Source organism: Mycteria americana, chromosome 1, assembly GCF_035582795.1.
Source record: "Mycteria americana isolate JAX WOST 10 ecotype Jacksonville Zoo and Gardens chromosome 1, USCA_MyAme_1.0, whole genome shotgun sequence".
NCBI lineage: Eukaryota > Metazoa > Chordata > Aves > Ciconiiformes > Ciconiidae > Mycteria > Mycteria americana.
Window position 1 is genome coordinate 199,037,314 of NC_134365.1, and position 16,373 is coordinate 199,053,686.

The window sequence follows — 16,373 nt, forward strand, 5'->3', positions numbered from 1 at the left end:
ACAGTTTAGGGTAAATCAACAGCCAGGTACTTTCCAAGTACAGGTGATACTGCCATTTCCCCGTTGAAAATGGAAATGTGAACAGTATAAAAATAGCTGAGACATTTATACTGTTCACCTTCACAATTTTTGTGTAAGATCACCAGTAATGCACAGCGTGGAAAGTGAGATTCTCATGCATTACTTCTCCTTCTGCTCCTGAGCATGTATTATTCCACCTCCAGCCTTCATACACACATTCACACAGATTCGTTGTAACAAACGTGCCTGTGTACCATTAAATTACCAGCTGTAGTACTGAAACGTGTGCTCCAGAGTGTCTGCCTGACACTGGTCTCACATCCTTTCAGTATGTATATGAAGGAGGCAATAAAAATAGTGCCAGATGGCAAAGGGAATGGAAATGATATGACGTACATATGTGATGCAATTTTCTTTTTTTTTTTTCCTTGTGAATAAAGTATCTTGTGAAAAGAGGAATTAGATGTAGTATTTATAACAGTCCTTCATAAACATCCCCAAATTCCAAGTAGAAGACAAAAGGCATGAATCATATCACAGCAGGCGCTATAGCTGGGGAAGTGGCCTTTATGAAGATTGCTTCCGTAATTTGGGCTCCAGAATGAAAGAGAGCTGCTCTCAGAAGATCTGTAGGAAGCTGATAATGGCTTATTTAATTGTAGTATAACTAATAAAATCTGGGGTTTCATCAAGAACATTTCCTTAGCTAAAAATGCCATGATTCTTCAAGCCATAGTTTGATCCTGTTCATTTTGTCTATAAATGATATAAAGCCAAAAAAGCAGACTGGGATATTATAGTTTCCTTTAAAAGGAAACTTTTAGACTGCGGCTGCAATCCACACCATACAAGAAAATGAAACCCGCAGTAAGTGACTTGGTAGGCAGAAATAAAACAATTACTCATAAAATAAAACAGATATCATAAAGCAGGGAAAATTATTCTCTATCAATTATAGAGGAAATCATAGAATCATAGAATGATGAGACTATACTTTGCTCTTTATGACTTGACAGCTAAAAATCTCATTTCATTTGACAAGAATTGAAGTTAATTGTCCTCTTGCATGATTCTCCATCGGTTTTGGTGGCGGTTTTATGTTCTTAACCTAGAACAGCATTTGGCCACATTGAACTTGCATTATATTCCTTGTACCAGAAGAGTATCACCATGTTCATATTATTCATGGGGAAATCCTGAAATAGAAAGGATGTGATCTAAAGCAACTTCTGACATCTACGCTAAAAATTATAAGACCGTCTAGATTCCCAGCATTGATGGACACCAGCTGTCAAATCAAAGGGATCTATATACCAGTCACTTTCAGATATATCTGGCTTCAGGCATCCACAACAGAAAATAGTAGATATAAATATAATCTAACACTAAAATTCAAAGATAAAGTATTAGCTTACCTGTTTTGCTCACTACTAAACAGCAAAAGTTTGGCAAAGATGACAGCAGGTCTCAGATGCCAGCTCTGATTTGTACCTAGATTTTTCCTTCTGAAAGCAGATAGGGATTTTTTGGGAAGCAAATTGTTAGGGGCATTAGTGAGCTGGGCTTTAGTGAGCTGTACATATTGCTGTACCCAGACAGCTGCTGAGTATGTTCACTGGTACACCTACAACAGAAGAGCACAGGCCAGTGGCTCCTGTAAATCACAGGGACATGTAGGGCAGGGATGGCCAACTAATACCCAGTGACTAGGTGCTGATAATACCATGATTATCACTGTACCCATGATGCTGGCTTTGTGCCCCGTTTTGTGTGTCCTGTATGGCCTAGTTTGGAGTTTCCTTGCCTTTGTATCATCCATCCCCAGTGCAGAGGCTGCTGCTAGATCCAGAAGATGCACAGAGGGCACAACAGATGTGTGGTTCAGAAGGTGAAGAAACTCCTCTTCCTGCACACAGACATTTTGGCACAACCCACCTCACCCTGTTTAAGGTGTTCAGCAGCTGGGCATCACTTTGTAGCATTTACCACAGGAGAAGTGCTGAAGGTCAGGGCAGAGAGACAGGCAGAGTCCAGCAAGGAATCCTGCACAGTACCACTGCCTTGGTGGCTAAGCATCAGGGAAGCCAGAAGGAAGAGGATACAATGAGATGCTAATGGGAATATATCGCTTCCAGCTTGTTAGGACTGCAGTCCAAGTCATGGGAAGATAAGGCTGGAGCATTCCTTTGCACTCTCCCATCAAACCAAAGAACTGCAAATGATAGCTGACAACATCTTTAAGGAAAAACTGGATAAAAGCAGAGCTTTCTCAACCAAAGCTTCAAAGCATGAAAAGGCAAAAAATTCTCAGAGCTGTCTACTTGCAAGCAGTATCAGGCTGCCTGCAGATGACTCCAGACAATAAGGGGATAGGCAAGATAGGATATTATGGTAGCTGCAAAATCAAATATTGCCAGCTACCACCATCCCAGTCCCACATAGGGCATGGCTGAAATGATAACCAGTGCTCCCTAATAGCCATTTTACAGGTTGTGTTGCATGGCATTCAGGAAAGTTCATCAGCATGAAAAACAGGGCGGGAGAGAGGAAGATTTATTGCACAGAAATGTACAGCGCAGTCATGGACGAAAGCTATGCGTTGTTATTGTTTTTATGCAAATTGGAGCAAATTTGATCACAGTCAACATTGTACCGTTTTCATCAGCAGGAAAAAATCTATAGTCAGTATTTTGGAAAATGAGAAATTCAAAGTACAATCAGAAAATAAAGATTGTTTGTCCATTTTTGCTAGCTGAAGGAATTGTTGGTGTTCAGAAAAAACATGCCTTTGGGGAGTAATTATTACCTTGATTTCAGATTTGCTTCTAGCTGGTGGGACTCAGAAACTGAGACAGGCTTGCTCTGATAATGCTGGCAGTGTCACAACACTCTGAGGATGACAGCTTATTTTCTCATGACTTCTTAAAATACAGAGGACTGTCTAACTGATACCATCTCACAAGAGTCAGCGATGAGGAAACTGAAGCCATTAATATGACAACACTGCAGCTGCATCCATCAGATGTGCTCCCGAGGGATGTTAAAGCATGTTACTTTCCACCTTTCTGAAGTAACCGCAATCGTTTCCTACCTGCAACCTCATCATCCTGCTGAGAGCTTATATTTCTACAGCACATCCATTATTGAAGGGGAATGCATAATATATCATCAACAAGCAAACAGCCACTCACTTCGTCTTCCTAAATTCCTTTATCACTACAGAACACATTTATTTATTGTAATAGCTATACTCGTGTCCTAATCTGCATCCATTGCATTCCTTCCATTATGTGCAGTGATCATACGGTTGTTGCACAGGTATTACTGCTAACAGCCATGAAATACCAGTCTTTTTTTGGCATAAAACAAATAGAACTACAAATCCCACCTTGCTCACATCTTTTTCTATTGCAAATTCATCTTTGAAGAGAATTTTCATTGCATTTCAACAAATTTTCCCCATATGTTGCTCAAAAATAATATTACTATTCAACAGCCTGGTGATTTTTCATCATTCAGTAGAGGGTTGGTGCGGGTTTCTGTTGCTGCCTGGAGATAGCAGGGGATAGCTGGGGTGTAGCTGCCGCAGAGGCAGGAGTGGTAACCCGGGCTCAGGACCTGACGCCCTATGCCTGCCTTAACAAGGTGAGTGGGGCTGTGGTGTGAAATGCTCTGATTTCAACACGGCTTTCTTTGCTTTACTGTTCTTATACCTGCTTTAAGTGGGAGAGAAAGATTTGACTTCCACAGCAAGTGACTCTTTATCTCCCTCTTGCCCTCCCTAAACTGTTAGTAAGTGGCATATACGTGCTTTAAACTCCTAATTACAAATATGAAGTGGTACTCAAATATTAGGCAAAATATGTCTTACAGCATTTTTTTTTTTCTGAAAGAAATCTTCACATAATATTTAGGTAAATGAGGTAGTTTACAGCCAGTGTTTTTCAGCAGAGTGAATCTTTAATGTCCCATAAAAAGGGGGAACAATTAAAATTTAAGAATTATTTTATAACGTTGCTATAAGGTTTAACAAAAGGACATCATTCTTGGAAAAGCAAGGCGAGGCAAGGCGAGGCGAGGAGGAAAATTTCCTCCCTGCTTCCTTTCCAAGCATGATCTGGCAACTGGTGCTGCCTTTCCTCCCAGCTGCTACCTTCTCTGTTAGGAACTGGAGGAAGACATTCATCCTTAAGAGACGAAATGTGTAAGTCACACTTCACAAGATCCATTTCCAAGATACCCCATTGCTTGTCCCCGTTCATGTGCATCTACTCTGGGGTTTTATTCATTCATTCATCTGTTTGTTTTTCACGCAGTATCTTCTATCTGAATTCAGCTTGCTTCATCGTACAGGACCATAGCAGAGCAGCAGGTGAGGTGCTGCACGACCATCCCCTCTCCTCTTCTGCCCCAATTTATTCCCTGGCTCTGGGCCATGCTTTACTGGTGAGCTGCTTCTTACCAAAATCGGATTTCCTTCGCTAGATCCCTGCCGGGCAGGACTCAGCTACACAAGCAAATAGGATCAGTGCTTACCATGTCGCTGAGCAGAGATGCCGGGAGGGCAGGTCTCCCTGGGACTGTGGGGTTTTGCCCACCTGCGTGGGGTTCCACTAGTCTAGCCCCTGAGGATGGCAAGTGGTGACACTGGGGCTGTGCCTCCCTTGTTTTTCCCAAGGAAGAATGGCTTTTCACTGTGGTCAGAGCCCATAGAGCCTTTCAGCCAAACAAGAACCAACAAAATGCATGTGGCCTTTGCTTTGTGTCCCCTGGAATACTCCACCAGTAACTTAAAGCATAGAGCTTGAAAGAAATAGCAGCAGAGGAACCTCTATCTCCAAGGCTTCCCCTTCACTTTGCTGGAGCTGTCTTCAGTGTTCTGACCCTCCCCCCATCCTCTTGAAACCTGCTTCTTTCAACAAATCTGGCCACTGAAATGGATGTAATCAAACAAGACTTTTTGGAACTTCACTTTCCTGTATGGTAGAGAGTGTGACTCCTTAATTTTCAATTTTTGTTATAAATTTCCACCATTTACTATGGGATTTCACACTACATGATTCTGAAATTGGGCTGAATTTTCTACTAGCTTAGAAAGAAAATCCACTCTTGAAATGCTGAGAATAGTATTATTCTCTCTTTCATACAGTGTTCCCTGGACCCTGTAAGTACACGCATTTCCTTCAGTTGTGCTCATTAAAAAGGTAATTAGTATAATGGGTTTGTAAGAGTCTGAGTTGATTTCACAAAAAACTATAAAATATTTTATGCTGAGCTCAGCATGAATGAACTGTGAAACTGTATTGGACTTAGGCTGAAAGAATTGCACTAGGATGGAAAATTAGATCAGTTTTTAATCAGTAATTTCAGGATGCTTACTTATTAAAAAAAATGTATTTTCTCCTCTCAATTAAAGTAGGCTTGAGGCTACCTTAATTTTAGCAGCTTTTCAAAGACAGGTAAATAATACCAATCTTACGAGGAATGAAGAATGAAATGTAGTGCAAATTAGTTAAAATACTGGTACCAAATTTTCTTCAGAAAATGCAGAATACTGATGTGCTGATTACAGCTGCAATTAATAGTGTCAGCCTAACGGCCATGCATTAACAAACGTGATTTATACCTACCAGGTCCAAATGCCCCATTTTCCTTATGGCGCATTTATCTGCCTGCTATGGAATAGCTAATACTTGTCAGCTGCCTCTTCTAGCCAGTCTTTGTGTCCCCATGAGCTTCAGGAGGCTGTGACATGGCAACAGAATATTCTGTTTCTCACAGTAAATAAAAACATTTCTAAGATTTCAGGCTGGACCTTGATTGTAACATTATAAACAAGTGTGTACTATTTTCTCCCCAGAGCCTTTCTGGGCATGAACCCCACCTGCAGACCAAGTATAAGGATGAAGTCAATCTCACCTCACCTCAACCATCCTGAAGTGAGGTATCCAGTCTACACCACATGCCCAGGTAACAGCATGTGAAGAAGAGAGATGGGAACCACCAGAAAACAATTCAGCCCCACCTCAACCACCTTTCACCTCTCTTCATCCAGGCTTTGACAAGCAGCATATAGCGTATTACCTGTGCTTCACTCAGGACCCAAAGAAATGACAAGTGCAAACAACCTGGCAAGAGCAATCATGTCAGGACTCCTGCAAACGTGAGTTGAATTGCTCACAGCAATAAGGAACAATTTCCAGAGAGGACCCTAGCGTAACGGCCACCAAAGGTACAGCTTAATGAACAGTTTCAGTATCTTGAACCACAAGCCTGTTGCTTGCTGTCACAACATGAAAAAAAGTAGTATTAAACTGAACTGAATTCTTACTTCAGTTTACTGCGTGGCCAGAAAAACAATTGTAAAGGACAAGTGATGGCAGAAGCAAACAGCCAAAGAGTAGGGAAAACTGAGACCTGGCTCAGTTTAGCACAGCCACCAAAAAGCTGTGGGACTTATTCACAGGGGAAAGCAGTAGAGGGGCCTCTCCGTGCGCAGCCAGCTGTGCTTTTGGTTCCTCGTGAGCTGTGGAGAGGGAATCGTGATGGCAACAGCTCATTGCTGTGGGCTGGATCCCTGCTCCAGGTGTCCTGGAGAGGGGAGGCAGCGCGTCCGGGCTGGGTCGCCTTGAGCTCAGCTTCATGGCTCTGCCGCTGCTTGTCCCTGAGTTACGGACTGCCAGTTTGTCGCAGGACAAACTTGATCCAGATTAGCTGTAGGCATTGTAGTCACACTTAGGTCAAGTTAACTCAAAATAGGGTTTTCTTAGATTCACATTTTCATACTAGCTTTACACAGCAAAGGAAGATAGCCTGTGGCTGTCATGTAGGCAAAGAATTGGACTGGTTTGGTCAGACACTTATCTGATCTGCAATAAATCTTATCAGTGTAAAGTAGCATTAGTGGTTGGATCTGGGATGAGGCATGCTAAAATTGGATTTCCTATTCTATTAACCCAAGGCCTGAGGACTATAACAGCGCAAGTCAGAAGTGTTACTCCGGATCAGAGGTTAAAAAGAAATAGCTGAGTGTGGAGATGAGATATAATAAATTAATCTCTCCTTGATTCACACAGTATATGAGTAAAGATCTTTTAAATAACTATATTCATTGTTGACATCTTCTGAACACGCCAAAAAGTCAGGCCAAAGAAACACAACACCCTGTCAGCCTCACACTAACCCAAGCTTACACGTGGGTTGTGGACGTGAGCAAGGTTGGTACCTCCTGCGCAGGCAGAGCTCTCCTGGAGCCCAAGAGGAGTGCCAGGCCCTCAAGGAACGCAGGGCCAGGCACAAACCAGGGGGCTCTCTGGCAATCCTTACACAATCTTCTAAAGACTAAGGAAAAGCCACAGTCAGGAAATAAGCACTAGAAAAGACAAACTTCAACCTGTGATATTTCTGAATGAGTGTGTCTCCATTTATGTCTTAAAGCATTTTCAGGTTTATTTATAAAGCACCAGTACTGTACCTAGTGATGTGATAGTCCAGCCCTCAGAGAGTTTTAAACAAAAGAAGAGGGGAAAAAAGAGCATATTTCAAATACTCACTGTCTCACATGGCTGGCTTTTTCTGAGGTGAACATTATTTACACTTGAATACAGTATGTGAGGTTGTAAATCGATTTCATGATTCTCTTTGAATTATTGAAGACATTTAGTAATGTCTTTCTGTTTTAAAAATAACAGAAATGTTTGGTTTTGAAAGACGAACTTTACCTGTGTTGTCCTGGAGAACGCATACAAGTTCGGGCTCAAAATGTCATTCTTGTAAAGGAGTTTTTCTCAACATAGAATTAAGAGAGTTTATTCAAGTTTAAAAAGAAAAGGTATGAAAAGGTATAACCACTTCAACACAGAGACTGAATTGCCAGTGTTGAAAGGTGTGCAGATGGAGCAGGACAGGCAGAAAGTGAAACCAGTGAAAAACAAAAGTGAAGCTAAGGCCACCACGAGGCCTCGGCCAAAAAGCAGAGGTCAGAGTAGAAGGGATATAGGAAGCTGGGCAGAAGGTGCACCAAGGAAGGCATGAGGTAGCAGGGAGCTTGGAGTGGCGAGGAAGAAAACCATCATGACACGGTCAACAAGAAAGAGAAACTAAGCAGCAGAGAACAGCCAACCAGAAGGAAAGAAAAGGAACAAAGACCTTCGAGAGTCTTTTTTCTGTTTGCCAAATTAATTTTGCAATCAAGCCCCTAAGTGCTTTACCAGCAGTTCTTTTTCACATTAAGCAGTTTTAGCGGTCACAGGCATGCCGTGCAAAAACAGTCAGGGGGAGCAGACAGCATAGTTATGAACAGGAGGTTTGGTGTCTGTAAGGCACGCTGTCACCGCTGACTCTGTTTTGTAAAAACACTTGATAACTGGTTTTCAGTTTCCCCACCACAAACCTCATTTTAAAAATAGACATAAGGCAAAACTTGCTGCTCACAGCGAGGCAAGCTTAACGCTCAGCAAGTTCTGATCTAGTTCAGAAAGTCACTTGCAAAGCTATCTGGAAAATACTTGTACCTTCTCACAGAAAAAAAACAACACATCCAGGCCCATGTGGAGAACTAGAAGTTTCTCCAGGATTTTCTGCAATGTCATGCAACTTCTTGCCAGCTACCTGGGGAAAAAAAAAAAAAAAAGAAGAATATAGCTCTAGACCACATTCAGAAAATGCACTGACTCCTATTGTAACAAATTCTCCAAACAATTTTAACAGTGCCAAGCTTATATGTATATAATGGAAGATTTTCCGTTCATATCCTACCCCAGCCTGAAAGCCCCATCCTGTGAGATGACAACCATCGTCAACTGTGCCTAAAATCACATCTGTTTCATAAAACCCCTCAGATGCAAACTGCTGGAGGCTGAGAGAGGTTACCAGTTACACTTGTCCCATGTTTTCATTCTTCCCTACATCTGCTGTTGGCCTCAATCAAGGATAGGAGGCTTGGTGGCCCTTTAAGGCAGTTTATGCTAGCAAGCTTACAGCCAAACCATTGAACTGCACAGGCCTTCTGGTCTTTTCCAGAGGCAACTGGCACCTCTGAGATCATCACTTTTCACCCCTTGGAGATGGGTGACAGCATGTATCTTGTTTATGAAAATAAAAATAGCCCCTAGAATGAAATAAAAAGAAAGGGTACGAAATAATAAGGTTTACTGAGCAGGAGTGATGCACCTTAAAGGAGAAATTTCCCTTCTGAGCTATTTTCTACCTTAGCTGTGTGCTACAACACTGTGACCTACTTGGTTACCCTCTCCCATGGCAGAGCCATGCCAGGCACACTCCTGTCATCGAGAAAGAAATTCTGACACAAAGCTTGGGCTGCGTGGAAGAGAAAAAGCACAGCCAAACTGAGACTGGTTAGATACTACAGCAGCCTGGTTTATACAGCTGGACAATTCAGGGCAAGACTGTAAGTAAGTGTGTATGTTTATAACCCGAAGTATGCATCTTCATGCAACCTTATTTGAGTGCCTTCTCCTCTTCATTAATTCACACAGCCTTTGCCTCATACATCCCATGTTACGCTCCCAGTTTTTGTGAAATCTTCTCAAAATGCTACTTCTATTCTTCTATCAGCACTGAAGTCCTACTAAAATAAGTATGGCCATACTGAGTAGACAAAAGCCCATCTAGTTCAAATTCCCCTTTCTGACAGTGGCAAGCAGCAGATGCTCAGAAAACAAGCAGATGTGTTGCCTGTTCTCAGTATACCTTCCCTGCTTCCAGGAATCAGCAGTTCAGGAACTTTTTGAACCAGGAACTGCATCTGTCATGGTTAGGTTGTCGGGTTTAATAAGTCCCCAAAGGACCTGTTTAAGGTGCTTAAACTGAGGCTTCACACTTATTATTAAATTGGATAAACTGAATACCTCCCCTTTGTAAGTGGCTCAATTTCCAAAGGAATGGAGCTGCTCTATTATTTACTTTCCCTGTGGGAGCAGTAAATAGCATTCAGTACTATTCTAAAAGAAATTCACTTATTATGATGCCTAAAGCTGGATCCAAGTGCCGTATTATTTTCAACAATATTACGCCATCTTCGTGGATCTTGCAAGAAACTTGTCTGAAAACAGTACATGACAAATCTGCTTCAGGCACTGTGAAAATTTGAAGAACCCAGGGAATTCCCTGCTGTTGTTCAATGATACCCAGCAGACCATCAGGAAACCTACTGTCCCTGCAACTATTTTAAAACAAAAAGAGTGTAACTGGGAGAAATACCCAGTGACGTTTATGTGCGCAAACCCACAGCAGAATCATGCTGAGGAAGGAGATATTTCAGTTAAAGAAGTAACAGGGCACACTGAACACCACTTTGCAGATCTTTCTGGACAGATCTGGACAGATGTTTGGAAAATGAGGGAAATGTTGTATTTTGGTATTTTCTGATGGATAGGAATACGGACTGATAATTGTGTCCCCTGCTGCTTTGAATGTCAAGAACAGCTTTGGTGGTCAACTGGTGAGAAAAATGTCATTAGCACCTAAACCAAAGCAAGGCAGGGTTGAGTCCTGCTGCCACTGAAACCTTTCACAGGTTCCCCCTGTGAGACCAGTTGTTTTTTCCCCTGAGAATCCAAAACTGGAAAGAGCACATGAGATCAGCTATGCCCTGCCTGGGGTACTGGCCCAGTCTCACTCACCCTAATTCAAACTCCTCCAAGTGATGGAGCCTTTGTCACTTGTCTCTGAGTCCTTGCAGGGCTACTCAGCCTCAGGCCTGACGCACAGAGCCCTGGAAGAACAGCAGCAACTCTACCACTGGCTTTGAAAGACCAGAACAACTCTTCGTCTGTCACCACCAGGCAGTCCTCCTGATGGTATTCAGCTTAAATACTTGTATCCTGAATACACTGCATTCTGCTTACTGGTCTTGGTGAAGCTACCCAAAACGCTGCTGCCTCTCTTGAGGGTGATGGCAGATGATTAAGTCCTTGTCTCTGAAATGGGAATGCAGCTGGCCAGTCCCACCAACTTTACTAGGACTGAAAAGCACTTTTCTTCAGCAAACTGGAAAACCACTTTGCTTTAGCAAAATTTTAAGAGCAGATAAAATTTAACAGCCTCCTGCACCACAACAGCATGTGACTCAGACGCAGCCACTCCAGCCCTGCCCCAGCTGCTTACTTTCACTTCCTCATTCTTCTCTTTAAGGAATTGTTTACATTAAAGAAAAAGAAACCCACTGTTTCAGATTAAAAGATTTTTGTATGCAGAAGAATGCCTTTGTCCACTTATGCAAACGGGTGAAGTGGAATACAGGCCAAAGAGAGAAGCACTTTGCTGAGTCACAGTAACCAGGAGTATCTCCAGCCTGCTGCTGATCGTCCCCACCCAATAAACAGCTTCACAGGGAGGGGACAGAGAGTGGCAGGCAGGACAGCATTACCATTAGTTATTTTTCAAAGCGTTTTTGCAAGGTGCTAACTTGGAGCTGTAGAACAGCTCAGTAGAAATTCTGCGTTAAGCGATGCAGTCAGGCTTACGCAACTTAAGCCACCTATTTACAGTGAAGAAGAACCTTCATACTGTTATCCCTCACACTTGTGGGATAAGAATATGTCTAATAGATAAATGTAATTGAAAGCAAAACAGGAAGAAAAAAACCACACCACCACCCCCCGAACTAAGCAGCTATGCATAAAGTAACTATGCATAAAATACATTTCAAATCCTCAAGAAGCCTGAAAGCCAGCCACAGAAGGTCTAATAGCTCCTTGCAGCTTTGTTTTGGACTGGACAAAACCGCAATGGGCTGTCCACACACGCCACACCTGAACCCAGCGTGAAGGGAGCTGCAGAATTCTCCTCCACCAAGTCATCTAAACAGAAAAGACACCAGGGTGAAGGGCTTTCAGTGGAAACACTAAATCTGAGATATGAGATAATCAGAGATAAGCACTGAGGACTTGCCAATACATGAGTATGGAAGGGAAATAACTGAAAAGCAAAAATACTGAATAAACCACACCATTTGGAAATGGCTGCTGTTATGTGGTGTGTGTGAAGGAGAGGCCAGCAAGAACATCAGTTCTGCTAAGATTATCTAATTCAGAGAAAATAAATAAATCCTGATGCCGTACAAGCATCTGAGGACTTAAACAAGCACAAATTTTCAGCACAGCATTTAAGAACAGTAACAAGTACCATCTGGCATGGAGACTACAGTCAGCAGTAGTGCTCGTGCTGTGACAGAGGGGTTCAGAACGACACTCCTGTTTTCAGCGATACCAGGTCGGTGGGATGTCCTTGCCCACACGTATTACCCTTCAAGCACCTTCTTCCACACCAGATGAACTCAGTCACATTGTTTCAGATGTTATGGACTGCAAAAAGACAAAAATATTATTATTTATTATTATCTGTGGCGTTCAATTACCCCATGGGGCAAGAGGAGACTCAGACCAGAATGCTACACAGTGCAGATGGGGCCAGTCGGAGGAGAGAGCGGTGAAGGTGTGAGCCTCTCTGCACTACTTGCACTGCAGGTCAGCGACCACCTGCTGGGGCAGATGCCTTTAGCTGCGTAAATAGTCGAAGGTCGAATTTTAGGCCCTGAAAATCAGTGGTGATCTGCACTGAATGAAAAGTAGTGATATGAAACCTGCATGAGTTTTCTCTGGGTTGCATGATGGTAACGGTCTCTCCTTGTCTTTTCAAAACTGTGTGGTTGGATTTGTTGCACACATTTTCCTTATCATGTTTTCTTTCAGTCTCATGTTTAAATCTTCGTTACTACTCTGTTGTCAGGGCTTGCAAAAACAAAACAGTTACATCTAAACCCAGGCATGCCTCTGCAGAATTATGGAGCTTATTCTCTTCTCCTTTCCCCCAGCGGTACTATTTGGAGAACTTCCTTAATGTATCTCCGTTTGCCACGCTCGTGGGCAAGACACAGGATATGCAAGGTTTCTGCAGAACTGCATTTTGTATAAAATTGACTCTCTGCAGAAACTGTGCTTCTCTCTTCCCTATGTTTCTTTTTTTAATTTGTATTAACCATTGTTACCAAGATAGCCTTTAAAACATAAGTAGCTGAATATAAGTAGATATGATACTCCTTACTGTCACTCTAATCCACAAATTATTTGTAGAGGGCTAAGGTCCTCCATGATCTCAGTAGATTGTTAACATGGAAAATTAAAGTCACCCCAACTTTAAAAAGTACTTAACTTCTTAGAAGGCAATTAAAATCACATTTTACATGGCAATATTATTTATTAAAGCACTACTAATTCTTTCAGCAAAGAAATGTGACTATCCAGATCTCCAAAATGTCTCCAACTTCATCTTCATCAAAAGAATTTGCTAGAAAAAAAATGTTTATAGTATTAATGATTTGTGTATATATATACATAAAAAAATTAAAAATTGCACTTTTTTTGCAGCAACAAAGTTGTCTGAGAATGCAATCATAGCAATCATTGAATGCCAAGATCTTGCCACGTAAGTCATGCATAATTCCTTCAGACAAAGCAGGAAGCTTTGTCTGAAGATTTCTGTCACTGAAGGTAGCATAATGTCTTTGCCCAGTGCTGGTGGAATCTCTCAAGTCTCCTGTTCTGAACTTTGAACTTCATTACATGTATCCTTTTCTCCGTGCTCTGACACATAAGCAACATACCACCTTCAAAGATCAGTAATCTGTTTGGTTTTTAAGATTTTTTGATTGGAAGCTTAGCAAGCGCTCCCCAAAAGCCTGACCTCCACAACGAATACATGTGCTCCTTCGATTCTTCACACATTCAGGATGTCAGTAAGCAGGGCAAACTGCAAAGCTGCAGCCACCATATGCCTGTGACCTTTGTGAAGTCTATTCACCGCTACGCCACTCAAATTTGGGTCAATGTAAATATTGGTGATAGGGGAGAGAGGAAGCTAGTTTGCCATGTATTCTGTTATTTGGAAATGCTTGGCTTCAAAAGATAAGCATCACCCAGCTAAGTCTGATCTTAAAAGTTCAATCACATCTATTGTTTTTAGTTCCCCTTGCAGGGGGGGGACTGGGAACAAGGGAGGGCCAAGTCTGTTCCAGTGCACCTGCGTGAGGGGTGTATGTTACCTGTCAACACTAGAAGATACTCATGGGCAGACTTCAAACTGTTGGACAAAGATAAGCAGGTGCTTAGAGGTGCCCAGCTCACGCCGCAGCCTTGCCTCCAGCATTGGCGAGGCCACAACTTTGCTGGAGCCACTTGGCTCTGCAAACCCAAGCCCAGACTTAAACACAGTTATTGGAGGTAGGAAGGATAGAAGCGGAGGACGTCTCCAGAGCACAGAGCTGGAGCTCTGCTCATCGGCACTGGCAAGGCTGTCCTGAAGGGACTGCTAGCTAAAATGAGTTTTGCCCAGCAACCTGGCCTGTACTTAGACACTTGTGGTCATGAGCAACATGCTCTTGAGCACAGATGGACCTAGCAAGAGACCTAATGGGGCTCTGGACAATATCCTTCTGTGGAACAGCAGAAAGTTCCCACAGGCTTAAAATCCCTTCTTCACCACGTCCAAATAAATGTTAACAGCTGGCTGAGTGACCTGAACAGCCCCTCTCGTCTAGCAGCCCATTTGCATGTAACCCTCACATGATCATTTTCCCTTTACCTTGTGACAAACAAAATACTGTCACAAGATGAATCAGACTTTGGACCTGGATAGGTCGAGGAGAAGGACAATACTCTACAGTTAACCTCAGGCCAGAGTCACACTTTTTTTGAATCACCGTCTGACTGTCTGTGTGTCTCTGTGAGCAGGGCTATATGCCAGACCAAACAAGCTCTCAAGTAAATGATCAAGGCCACTGAGCTTGTACATTGGGTTGATGCTATGCTGAGACACACATGACAGGCCAGTGTTGTCCCTAAATTTGGGGCCGAATGATATGTCACATGCCAGTGAAACAAATTAAAGCTTTAGTCAAGATCATATGACCCATGTTACAGTTAATCTGGCTTCAAATCAGTTTATGAAGGAACTGAATATTCATGAAGTTATTAAACTGCACTTCTTGTTTTAAGAGAAAAGCTGTATCAGAGAACCTTTGAAGTTTTGATGTGCTTGTAGCAAATATGACTTTTTGCAATACTTGTAACTGAAAAGCAGTATTTAAGACTGAAAGGAAGTCCTTCAGGCTTCTACTCCCCAACTATGTCATCTCTCCTTGTTGTACCACACCTGTGAGGAGGCCAGAATCATCTCACTGTCTTAAGATGACAGTGCACTGACGAGAACGAACAGAGCAGGGGTACTGTGGTGTCCGCCCCAGATCACCCCACCTCAAAGCAGAGAGAAACCAGTCTCCATAACCCAACGAGTAGCCACCATCAGTGAGCAGACAAGGCTTCTGTAGTTTGTACAAGAAAACACATCCTGAAGCTTTACAGCTCCGATGCCAGGGCATGCTCCCTCCATTGTGTACATCAAGGCGGGTAGAGGTCATATTTAAACAGCACAACTGTGGATCTGCACCAGCATGACCTTTCGTGTAGAGCTGAAGCACGCAGCACAGCAGCTGTGCCAACAGAGACAGTCCACCACACCTTTCCCCTGACACACGGCACCAGCTATGTCAGACTCTGAGAGAATGAGATGTATTAACCGGAGACCAGCTGTTGCCTAACAAACATTGCTTTTACCCACCCTGCCAAGCCAAGAGAGCGTATGGTAGGGGAGCAGCTATAACAAAACCTCTAAACCATTTCAGCTGAGAGCGGACCGCACGGCAGCACGGAGCAGAAACAACCCGCAGCTTCTTCCTCGGCCGGAGCGGGGCCGCGTCAGCCCCGCAGGCGTCCGGGCGGGCAGGCCGGCCGGCCCCTCGGGACCCAGCTGAGCTCCGGGCAGCGGGAGCTGCAGCACCGGGTTCACCAGTACACAGGTGTCAAACGAGGCCGAGGCCGGAGGCACCGCTGATAAGAAACATCCTCGTTTCGTAACCGGCGAAAACACTGTCTGGCTCAGTAAACACCGAGCGACAGCAATGTTTGGCACGCTGCTGCTCGGGGCCGGAATCACGAAACTGCTGATTTGTTATGATTTCTAGCAGCAGCGCCGTGCGTCCCCTGGCATGGGTGCCAACACCGGGGGGGGTGGCTCTCCTCCTCCCCCCGGGTGAGGGCTGCCCCCAGGCCCTCCTCGTCCTGTCGAGCCCCCCGGGGACAGCCGCCGCTCCGGGAGATCCCTCGTCGGGCCGGCGGCTCCCTCGTCGGGCCGGCGGCTCGGCCGGCAGCGCCAGGCCGCGGGCCCGCCTGCCGCAGCGCCCCGCCCACAGGCCGCGGGGGGCTGAGGGGCACCGGGCAGCCTCCGCTGGCACCGCCCCGCTTGCAGGCCGCGGGGGGCTGAGGGGCACCGGGCAG

At 43.8% G+C, this 16,373-nt stretch overlaps 1 long non-coding RNA gene across 1 annotated transcript; it reads right to left on the reverse strand.

Annotated features, from left to right (window-relative positions):
• Nucleotides 1-8,545: 8,545 nt before the first annotated feature.
• On the reverse strand, nucleotides 8,546-16,142 carry LOC142405012 (uncharacterized). The gene is made up of 3 exons (XR_012774029.1): nucleotides 15,658-16,142; nucleotides 12,288-12,347; nucleotides 8,546-8,631 (listed from the first exon to the last, which is right to left on the reverse strand). It is a non-coding gene; the product is annotated as an uncharacterized LOC142405012 (long non-coding RNA).
• Between the last annotated feature and the right edge of the window lie 231 nt (nucleotides 16,143-16,373).